Below are 12,007 nucleotides of genomic sequence, written 5' to 3'. Positions count from 1 at the left end.
TTCCTAGCATTTAGGGTGTCAAGAGGCAGAATATGGGACATCTATTTTGTGCTGGTGTACATCTGTATATGATAGCATGGCTATAGAGTTAGGAACTGAAGCCACTTAATGACCAATAGATTAAAGCTACAATGATATGTTCTTGAAGTCAACGTTAAAGAATAGGTAGTAACTCCACTGTAGGGTCAGTTCTGTGTTGCTTACCATGGAATAATGCCTGTCTAACCATTCCTTTAGGTCTTCTAATTTGCTTTAAATTTGTTCTTAAATTAACTGGAGGCATTTCTGTTCCATATAACTGAAATCTGCTTGGAATGTTGACCCAAAGGCATTTATTTATTCAAAGATGAATTATAACTAGTATAGGACATTTGCAAAAGTACTATAAATAAATAAGAAGTTCAAAACATTAAAAAGACAAAAACAATTCTAGAAAACAGTTACACACCGAAAAGTACACATTTTAAAGAAATCTACATTAAATCAAGGATATTAGAAAAAAAATGGCTTCTCTGAGACAAAGGTGGAGATACCGTATAAGACTTCAAAGAAGAAAAGTGAGAATAAAAGAGAAATAAATATTAACTTGCACAATGCAAAAAGAAAGAAAATTCATTGACAGAGGGTCAAATTTGCATAAATATAAAAATAGTGGAAAGAAACAAAAGAATGAAACATCACTGAGTATATTTAAATGACTTCTATTAATTCCTGTCCAATCAAGCAAATACAAATTTGAATGGCCCTCTTACATGTATACCAAAATCTGTACCCTAATATCAGTGACCATATCTTCATCTAATATGCCTACATGACAAAATTTTATAAAATTGACTGTATATTTGGTCACATACATTAAGAATCTCTAATAATTTATAAATATTAAAATATACCATATTCTATTTTCATAATGTAATAAAACAATTTTTTAATAATAAGAAAACCCACTATGTCTAATGTACAATACACATAAGTTTTAAACACTTTTAATTCTGTAAGAAAACAAAACCAAAGTCATAAGTATCCAACAAATACTCATAAGCAAGCATTATATATTAGTACCAATAGAATATAGCTAAAGCAATGTTCAGTGTTCTAATAACTTAACATATTTTAAATCTTAAAAATTGTGGTAGGCCGGGAGCGGTGGCTCACACCTGTAATCCCAGCACTTTGGGAGGCCGAGGTGGGTGGATCACGAGGTCAAGAGATCGAGACCATCCTGGTCAACATGGTGAAACACTGTCTCTACTAAAAATACAAAAAACTAGCTGGGCACGGTGGTGCGTGCCTGTAATCCCAGCTACTCAGGAGGCTGAGGCAGGAGAATTGCCTGAACCCAGGAGGCGGAGGTTGCGGTGAGCCGAGATCGTGCCAGTGCACTCCAGCCTGGGTAACAAGAGCGAAACTCCGTCTCAAAAAAAAAAACTGTGGTAGATATTGTTAGTTTCCTAACCAACAGCTCCCTATTCCCTAATTACTTGCTGTCAAAAATTGCTTTCCACAGTTCAGGCTTAAAATAGCAAATGCTTTGTTAGATAGAGTTAAATTTGCATGTGGAGCTGAGAACTGCTGTAGCTACCTAGAAAACATGAGTGGGGATAACTCTGATATGGTGAGAATGATTGAGTAGAAATATAGAGAATACAGGATGATCCTTGAAGACATAATCGAACTGCTGAACCAGCTGTGGAATCACCCTGCCTCCAGACTTGCTATGTGAGAGAATAAATGCCCTTATTGTTTAAACCACACTTATGGTTATATACTCTTCCAGCAGAAAGTGATACTACAAGCAAGAATGAAAACAAATGAATTAAGTGTTCAATTTAAAATTTAGCAAGAGAGAAATAAAATACATAGAAGGAAAGAAATTGGAGTAAACAGAAAATGGGGGCAAAATAGATGAATGTTTAGTAGACCTTAAAAGAAATACATATAATAAACCAACTGAAAACTGGTTATTTGAGGGGGAATGGAGGAAATAATAATATAATCAACTAACTAATTTAATTTTTAAAAAGAAAGTGCAAATGCATTTTGAAATAAAAATGAAAGAATGATGGTTAAGAAGAGAGTATCTTCCTCAAATACTTGCAATGAATCAGAAAGCTACATTAATTGTGTATTTTAGGATATATTAATTATAATACATTTATTCCAGAAGTAAACAATCTAAGCATTACAATTCCATCAAAGAAATTGGGAATACTTTAAAAGAATGTGTCTCAAAAAGGTACCAAATCTTGGTAGTTTAACATAAAATTGCTAGCGAACTTTTAGGGAGTATAAATGCAATGATATTTAAACTGTAGAGTGTATAAAGACCAGGGACAGTTCCAAATTCATTTCATCAAACGAGCACAATTTATATACTTATTATTCCTTACTCTTGTCTAATTCCATTGGTCAGTACTATTAGAACGAAGTAAAATCATTAAGATATTTATTACATATTTCACCAAGAGATAAAATATATATGATTCTCTCTGTAGGTGTCCAAATGGATTTCACCAAATGCAAAACCAAGTTCTAATTTGGGGAAGGGTAGGATATTTTCATACACTAGTAACATCAGAATACTTTAATATAAATATTGAAAGCCAAATGTATGATTAATTGTGAAATGCTAGATGAAATTGTATCCAATTTGGGATTATAAAAGTATTTTTACTATCATGACCATTATTTCTCATCATTATTGTAGTACTAACCAATGGAATTAAGCAAGAGAATGAAATAATAGATACATAAACTAACATGGCATAGCTAAATTTTATTATTTGGTAATAGACTCACATGTCTGGAGACCCAAGAAAATCAGCTTAAAAATTATTAGAATAACTAGAATTATACAATGGTTACAAAATTACTGAAGGCAAGAGTCAGCAGACTTTCTATAAAGGACCAGATGGTAAATATTTTTGGCTTACTGGGCCATACAGTCCTTATTTCAACATTAATTTTGTTTTTATAGCATGAAAGCAGCCATAGATAATACATAAACAAATGGGCATGGACATTTCCAATAAAACTTCAGTCACAAGCATATAAAGAGGACTGGATATGACCTAAGGGACTTAGGATGCTAATCCTTGAATAGGTATAAAATCTTTGATTTGAACAGCACCCAGTTAAAAAATGTAATGAAATAAAGCAATGTCACTTATAATAAGGAAATAAAGCAAATTAAAGTTTAGAAATGTATAAGATTTGAAAGTTCAATTGAAGTAAGACTATTAGAAGCCTAAGATTGCTGTTAGCCTTGATGACCAAATATATAAATATATCTTTTCTCCCCAAGTTAATCTAGAAATTTACTATGACCCCTCTAAAATAATAATGGAATTATTTGTCATGTGAAAAATAAAACAAGAATACTAAGCAAATTACAGTTATTAAGCTATATTTTCATTTGTAAAATAAACTACAGGCAGATTAAATAAACAAAATAGTTCAGAATGAGATTTTGAAAATATGAAAATTTAACATGTACTAAATGTGGCATTTCAGATCAAGTAATTAATCCAAAACAACGTTTGAGAGCGACTAGAGCGAAAACAGAAGTCACTAAAAAATCTATTTAATAATTTTACATTGAGCAAGAAGGAAGGCAAAAACCTACAAACTCTAAAAAAAAAATGGACAAATCTGTTTAAACAACCGAAATAACTGTGTTAATGATGCTTCTGCTGCTGCTTGCTGATAGTTGCAAATTGGTTAATATGTGCTAGTTGTTATTCCAAAAATTTAAATGGATTAGCTCTTGAAATCCTTTCAAAGACTAAAATACTAGTCCTACCTCAGATAGAGATTTTACCGATAGGGGGTCTGGCACAGAGAGGTCAGCTAGTAAATAGTGAAGGAATTACATTTTCTTTCTTTTTTTAAAATTTTAATTTTAATTTTTTTCATTCTCAGAAAACTGACACAAGAACAAAAAATCAAACACCGCATGTTCTCACTCATAGGTGGGTGTTGAACAAAGAGAACACATGGACACAGGGAGGGGAACATCACACACTGGGGTCCGTTGGGGGGAAATAGGGGAGGGATGGCAGGGAGTGGGGAGTTGGGGAGAGAGAGCATGGGGAAAAATGCCAGATATAGGTGATGCAGAGGAAGGCAGCACATCACACTGCCATGTGTGTACCTATGCAACAATCAAGCATGTTCTTCACATGTACCCCCAAACCTAAAATGCAATGGAATTACGTTTTCTTTATGGCAAAATAGAACATACACAGTATCAAAATACAAATAAAACATGTAAAAATATTAGCTAGCTATATGGAGAAGAGCTTATTTCACTGACATATAATAAGTTATTTTATACTAATAATAGAAGTCTAAAAAACAATAAAAATGGGCAAATGTAATAATGTACACTTTATAAAGAAAATAATATGCAACAAATAGACATGTTAGAAGGTTCAAATTCTAAACAGAATTAAGAGAAAAGTTGAGGTACAGATTTTTTATTATATTAATATAGATCTGAAAGTTTGTAATTTATTGAGGGATTTGGTGATGAAAAAAATGAAAGAAAAGAATCATTTGAAGTGCTATTTGTCAATATTCTACTTATCCTACACATACATTTATAAACATGATAAAAACACACTAACATTTGTAAAACGTTTGCCATTTCAGCATTACTAATCAATACCAAAATCCTGAAATGCACCTAAGGGTTGTTTTAGTCATACTTTATTTTTAAAAATGATGATAGCTACAATTGTAATATTAGCTGTTAAAACAAATAGAGATCCTGTCCTTACATGCTGATATTGAAGTACATAAAAGATATTCTAACAAAACATAAAACAAACTGCAAATACAAATGTAAAAAGTGTGTATAATGCACACCTGTAATCCCAGCACTTTGGGAGGCTGAGGTGGGTAGATGACAAGGTCAGGAGTTCAAGACCAGCCTGACCAACATGATGAAATGCCATTTCTACTAAATTTACAAAAATTTAGTGGGGCATGGTGGTGAGTGCCTGTAATACTACTTAGGAGGCTGAGGCAGGAGAATTGCTTGAACCCGGGTGGTAGAGGTTGCAGTGAGCTGAGATCGTGCCACTGCACTCCAGCCTAGGCAACAGAGTGAGACTCTGTTTCAAAATAAATAAATAAATAAAAGTGTGTATAATGCTCATTTAAGTAAATTTTTTTGAAAAATATGGATATATGTTTGGGATATTTCCAGAAGGTTCACAAGAAATTTACTGTGGTTCCTGTAAGGAAAGAGAGCTGTATGATTGTATACACAACTGTGTGTGTTTAGGACTTTTAATCATGTTTTTTTCACCAATAGAATAACTTAAAATTATGTTAAATATCCTAAGCAACAGGATAAATACAGGTAAACATAGTAAGAAAATAGATAAAGATATATAAAAATAGTAAGATAACTAACAATTATATGTATGTATTTGTACAGTGAAAAAGGACTTTTTGAAACACTGTTATAGAATGTAGATATATCTTTTGTGCATCTACAGAGATATACTATATATGTGTGTACACACACACATAATAAATATACAATACAGATATATCTTTTGGCAATTTATTTTCTGAAGAAGTAAACCTATGGAAAATCAAAACTTCTCCTGATAAATAGCAATTTCAAATAAATTTTAGAGATTATTTTTCTGAAGTTTCTATATCCTAACACATACATATGGATAATTTTTCACTCATTGAAAATGTGAACAAAGGAATAGTTTCTATTTATGACAATGTCGTAAAACACTGAGCTGCTGTTAATGAATCTAAGGACAATTATTTGCCTGTAAACGATTTTATTACTTTTTCTAAAATCAATTTTAACCTATTAGATTGTCATGGTCCCGTCTCCCTTCTCTTACTATTTTTCTTCTCTTGCCACCAGCTAGAAATGAAATACCATAGGCATATGTAGCAAACATAACACGAACAAAGAAGATTTTTCATTAAACATAGGGTTGAATAATACTGCTCTGTGTTAAACTTATATTTAGTTCTAGCTGTTTACAGTTTAATAACATTTCTAGCAATTACCACAGTTGGAGTATATCTAGATTTTGCCTAAGGGAATGTGTAAAATAATGTAATACCAAGAACTTAGTCTGATTATGTATAGAAGTTTGTGGGAATAGTTTTTTCTCTTCTTTTTGGGTTAAGTAATGGCTTAATTTCAAAATGACAAATTGGAGAGGAAAAGTTAACAATGAATAGAGAAAAAGATGCATTGTAGTAACAAAAATAAATGCAGGGGACAAGACCTTATTCCCTGTGAGCATGAACATCAAAGCAAACCATCACTGTAAAAACCTGAAGGTTAAGGGAAAGACCCTTTTAGACTACCTATGAGTATAGCGAATAGAGGATATTTAGCAAATATAAATCCATGTACTTCCTAAGGATGACAATGTGCATTTAATATACTCATCATTTTATATCACATTGCTTTGCAGAGATACAGTACTTAATTTTTCAAAAGAAAAAGGAGATGCTTCTTACTGTAAAAAATATTATTTAAGGATATAGATAATACATAATTACGTACTAACAAGCAAACACTTCAAGAATGTATACATACATGCAGTTTCAGCCCAACAGCTGTGATAAAATTAATTTGTTGAGTACCAAGTGGTAGACCCTTGATTAAAAAATCTCCCAAAACATAAACTAAATCTTCATCAATAAAAACAAAACTGTCATAGAGAATGTCAATCACAAAATGAATTAGTAAGAACTATTTTTAGCCATTAATCACCAACGAATAAATGACACAAAAAAGTAATATTTGTAGAAAAAGGATGAAGTGATGTCTTACCTTTTGTTTGTCCTTCCCCCAACCACTAAACATTATACTTAATTTCATGAGAGAATGAATACATGAAGAAGCACCTGTTCTTTCCATGTATGTTTTGTAAAAGAAAATCAAGCTATAATAATAGGGTACCCCCATGGAAAAAATTATCAACATTAGACAAGTATGGTTATTGGCCCCTTTTTGCTAGTCTTTCATAAGCATGCATTCTTTCTAATCTTCAGGAAATTTAACTGTTCTTGGTATCAGTTACTAATCTCATATATTAATTAGAGGATTCCTCCTAAGTTTCAATTCTAAGTCTTTTCTCGGTCTAACATTATATGGTGCTCCTTGTTATCCTTTGCTTCTGCTTAAAAAGTCCATAAAGTTATAACAGAAGAAAATAAATCTATTTGAGGATCTATTACAGAACATCATCAGAGGGTCGTGAATACGGAATCTAAAAGAGAGTTTAAACTTCAGCTTTTCTTTGTTATCATCTTTCACTTCATATCTGTTCTAGGCCTCACTCTCCTTTTGCTCTCTATGGTCCTCTCGGCCTTGTCTTTACTTAACCATCGGGATCAAGGTCCTTCACGGCGATCACAGGGCTCCCTAGGTACTGGGTTACACTACTGGCTATTTCTAGAAAGAAAAAAACCAAACAAACAGATTCTTACTCTTTATTACTGGAGGGGTTTTAGATCCTTTAAATTTTTCGGAGAAGACAAGGCCACCTTTCTTTTTCTAACATTGTCAGCCATTCATGACATAACTGAAAAACATGATTTTATTTTTCTCTCTGCCTCATTGTGATTTTTTTTTTCCTAAGGATACCACACCCCTTCAGGGATTAAGAAAAAGACAAAAGATAGAGGAGGTGAACCAGAAGGACAGTTTCATGATGCAACAGAGAATACCATGGATGGCTCACCATATTTCTTGATTACTCACTATATTTTGGAAAGCTTTCTAATAGTACCAACTGCGTAAATCATGAAAACAAGCATCTCACAATATGATTCTTCAAGAAGTTTGCAATGTAATAAAAAGGATCTAGCATGATGTAGGTAAAAACAGTAAGATAACTAAATACATTGTGTAACAAAAATGAGGATAAAAGTATCTTGAGACTAAAGTTGATAAGATCACAATGGTTGTCATAAACGTTCTTTGCCTTATATGGGAACAATATTCCATATAAGTCCTATATATTTCCATGTATTTCCCGGCTTCTCAACTAGATAGCAGAAGTTTCTCAAGGGCAACACACATCCCTTTTCTATTATCCCTCCTCACCACCTAGCAGTGTCTCCCACGTAAAAGATGGCGTGAATCTGTGTCAATCAACCAAAACATGCTGCTGCAGTATACTGACTCCACTGTGAGGCGGGGAAGGTCAGTAGGATTTTTGCTCCTCGCTTTGTATTGAAAGGATGCTCATGGCTCAGGTTCAAATTTCAAGCCACTGCTACACAAATCAAGCTAATATTAAAAGCTCAAAACCCCACATTGCAAATAACTACTGACATGTACCATAAAAATGTATCTGTGCATTAAGAGAAATTTCTGTCAGAAGCTAAATTAGACACAAAATACGCAGAACATTGGATACATCCTGTGTATGTAGAGCTAAGTGGCAAGGGAAGACAGATTACATATGTTTTTTAGGATTCTTCTCGTTGGAAAGCACTTGCATTTAACCTCTGATAAAGTCTAAACAGTCCCTCAAGATATGTTTTTCCCCCAGGAATATATTTTATTAATAGAACCTTCCAAGATGTAACTTAATGAGTTAGGGCAAATGTTGACAAAAGGGAAAGTTTATAGGGATATGTGTTTACTAAAATTTTAAATAAAAATTCACCTAAATCAATTCAACAAATGTTTAGCGCACCTCTACTACATAGAAAGTACTTAATTAGGTGATGTTCTTCTTTGGCGGGTGGGAGGCAGTATCTCAGTCTGTTGCCCAGACTGGAGTACAATGGTGCAATCTCCGCTCACTGCAGCCTTGACCTCCTGAGCTCAACTGAGCCTCCTGCCTCAACCTATCAAGGAGCTGGGCACACGTCACCACACCCAGCTAATTTTTGTATTTTCGTAGAAATGGGATCTCTTGCCCAGGCTGGTCTCGAACTCCGGGGCTCAAGCTATCTACCTGCCTTGGCCTCCCCAAATACTTGAATTACAGGCGTGAGCCACCGCCCCTGGACAGATGTGCTTTTTAAAAAGAAGTAAACAGAATGTCAAAGCAATACGGTGAATGTCAGTGGGAAAATTTTATTCATACTTAAAATTTAACTCTGTACTATTAATATTGTTTTGCTATGGAATATGTTGCAGGGTTCATCATGTCTTATTTATCGGTTTATTGTTTTTTTACTTAAAGAGTAGAATGACATAACATGACCTTATACTTTTCTTTGCTATTTTTCTTTCTTACTATTTTGAAAACAATATCTTCAGACAATTTTTCAGAAGAAATTTGATTCTAAGAAGAAAAGGCAAACACGTGGTAATACTTTCAGTGCACACCTCACCAATGTCAAAGCTTACTGAACTGCTCACAATTTTATTGTTGTTGTTAATGAATCTCTCAGCAAACCACAAAAAAATGACCCCTGATTCAAAATCTCTGTCCTTAGCAGAGGCCTAACATGGATACCATTTAAAGTTTGTGGCTGCAGAGTTTTAGATATTCGATGTTCAAAAATGTTTCCTGCTGACCAAATAACTCTTTCTCTCAGAAACATGGGAAGGAAAAATGGGAAAGATAAGCGGAGAAAAGCAAATTGTTCTTAAAATACAACAGCTGGCTGAATTAAAGTTAATCAATTACACTTTACATCTTACATTGAATTATGGTGTTTAGCGAAGAGACAATAATATTATGGTGATTTAATTTTAACAGGAGTTTCTCACAAAACATGTAAAATATACAGATATGACAACTATCAAGAAATACATGTTGCAATTTTAACCCTCTGGGTTGACACACTGTGTCACAGTGAAACTTTGCAGTAACAGTAGAGCTGGAAGAAAATGTGAAGGCTATCTTTTAATGCAGCAGTAATTAAGCAGGCAGATGTCTTCATTGTGGTGCGACTGGCCTACTTCTCCACAAGCTAAATATCTTGGCCCATCTGGATGTGGTCAATGACCTACTTTTCTCAGTTCTACCAGTATTGTATACGAACTCACAAAAGTGAAAAGTAATCTACTCATTATGAGAGGAAGTAATGCAGTTGAAATGATGTATGATATTTAGCAATTAATCTCACTTAGATTTCTTAGATATTATGGGCAAATAGACTTTCCTATAAGCAATTTTAAGCCTTAAATTAAAACCCAATATATGACAGAAAAGCAAGCCTAGCGTGAACATATAAACATACATTTTCATTTCATTTTTACATCTTAATTTAACGCTTCCTTTTATTATTTTGAGATGGAGTCTCGCTCTGTCACCCAGGATGGAATGCAGTGGCATGATCTTGGCTCACTGCAACCTCTGCCTCCTGGGTTCATGCTATTCTCCTGCCCCAGCCTCCCTAGTAGCTGGGATTACAGGCACCTACCACAACATTCAGCTAATTTTTAGTAGACACAGGGTTTCACCATGTTGGCCAGGCTGGTCTCGAACTGCTGACCTCAAGTGATCTGCCAGCCTCAGCCTCCCAAAGTGCGGAGATTACAGACATAAGCCACCGTGCCCAACCTTAATTTAACATTTTAAACATGGTTTTGAATCTACCTTCCCTCAGCTGGACACTTTACAAAGATAACATAAATTTACTGTTTCTTATGAAAACTTCAGAGAATGATCTTTGGCCTGAGTCTTAGGCAATGTTTGCATCACCCTGATGTAAAAGTGTTCAATATTAGATTTTTACATTGACATTAAACTCAAAATAGGTATCTCCCTTAGGCTATTCACTATTATCCATCCTCCATGGAACGGTCAATGGAATTTTTTTTTTCATTCTTCTGCATATCCATTTGTAAATATACAGCTTTAATACATGAATTCGCCAGAAAAAATACTTACTACGTACCTACCCTATGCTGAATACTTTGTTGTTAGGAGCAATAAACATTACTGTCTTGTGAAAGGAGAGTCAGAAACTTAACAGTCTTTAATAACTTGGATGTTTTGTCATCCTCTAAATATAAAACATAACTTAATATTCTGACCTAAGTTGTAAGATTTAAATAAATAATCAACAATGTAGTTTGTCTTAGTCAGATAGATTAGGCACTTCTGTAGTAATAAAAATTCCCCAGTTTTCCAAAAATGATAATGATGATGATGATAAAGTTGATACTTTGCTTCTGCCACATGTCTATCATGGGTTACTGGGAGGAATGGGAGAAATGTTTTCTGTTCATGGTAGATATTCACGGAGACTAGCTGACATCTGGAACATTGCAGGTCATGAGCAAACTGGGGAAAGCGATGTATGGATGGCCACACATTAGCAATTAAATGAGCCACCTCAGTAATAACAAACATCACTTCTATTCACAAGGGAGCAGGTAAATCTGGTCACACAGTGCCATCCAACCATATAAAGACCAGAAAGTACAGGCCTACCATAGGCATCAATGGGAGAAATGTGGTGAGCCAACATCACACCATTGCGCTCCAGCCTGGGCAACAAGAATGAAACTTCTCAAAAGAGAAAAAAAAGGAATAACAAAGCCTGGGTGACAGCACATTTGTTTACAGCATGGTTTACTGAATATTTTTAATACCCTGTTGAGTTCTACTGCTAGCGAAAGAACATTCCTTTCAAAATATTACTGATCATTAACATTGGTCCTGGTTACTCAAGAGCTCCGTTGATGCATAAGGAGATTGATGATTTCACATCTGCTGACACACCATTCATTGATAGACCTTGAGTCAAAATTCTTGTTGACTTTCAAGTCTTATTGCTTAAGACTGTCAGCCTCTGCTCTTCACCATTGTGCCCCAGATTATTCATTCAACTGGCATGAAGAAGGGTATGGCAACTGTGCGATTTGAACCATCATTTAACAAGATACGGGAAGGGAATAGCATTTGCTCGCCACGACTTTACTTGTAGTTTCACCTTCCAAATTAGGCTTCTATACCCTTCTTAAACTTGTATTTAAGTTGTATTTTCGTGAGCGTACACAGTAGTAACAGCCCCTTCTAATAGTCACTGTTAGCTA

Source organism: Callithrix jacchus, chromosome X, assembly GCF_049354715.1.
Source record: "Callithrix jacchus isolate 240 chromosome X, calJac240_pri, whole genome shotgun sequence".
Classification (NCBI taxonomy): Eukaryota; Metazoa; Chordata; class Mammalia; order Primates; family Cebidae; genus Callithrix; species Callithrix jacchus.
This window is presented reverse-complemented; position numbering follows the sequence as displayed.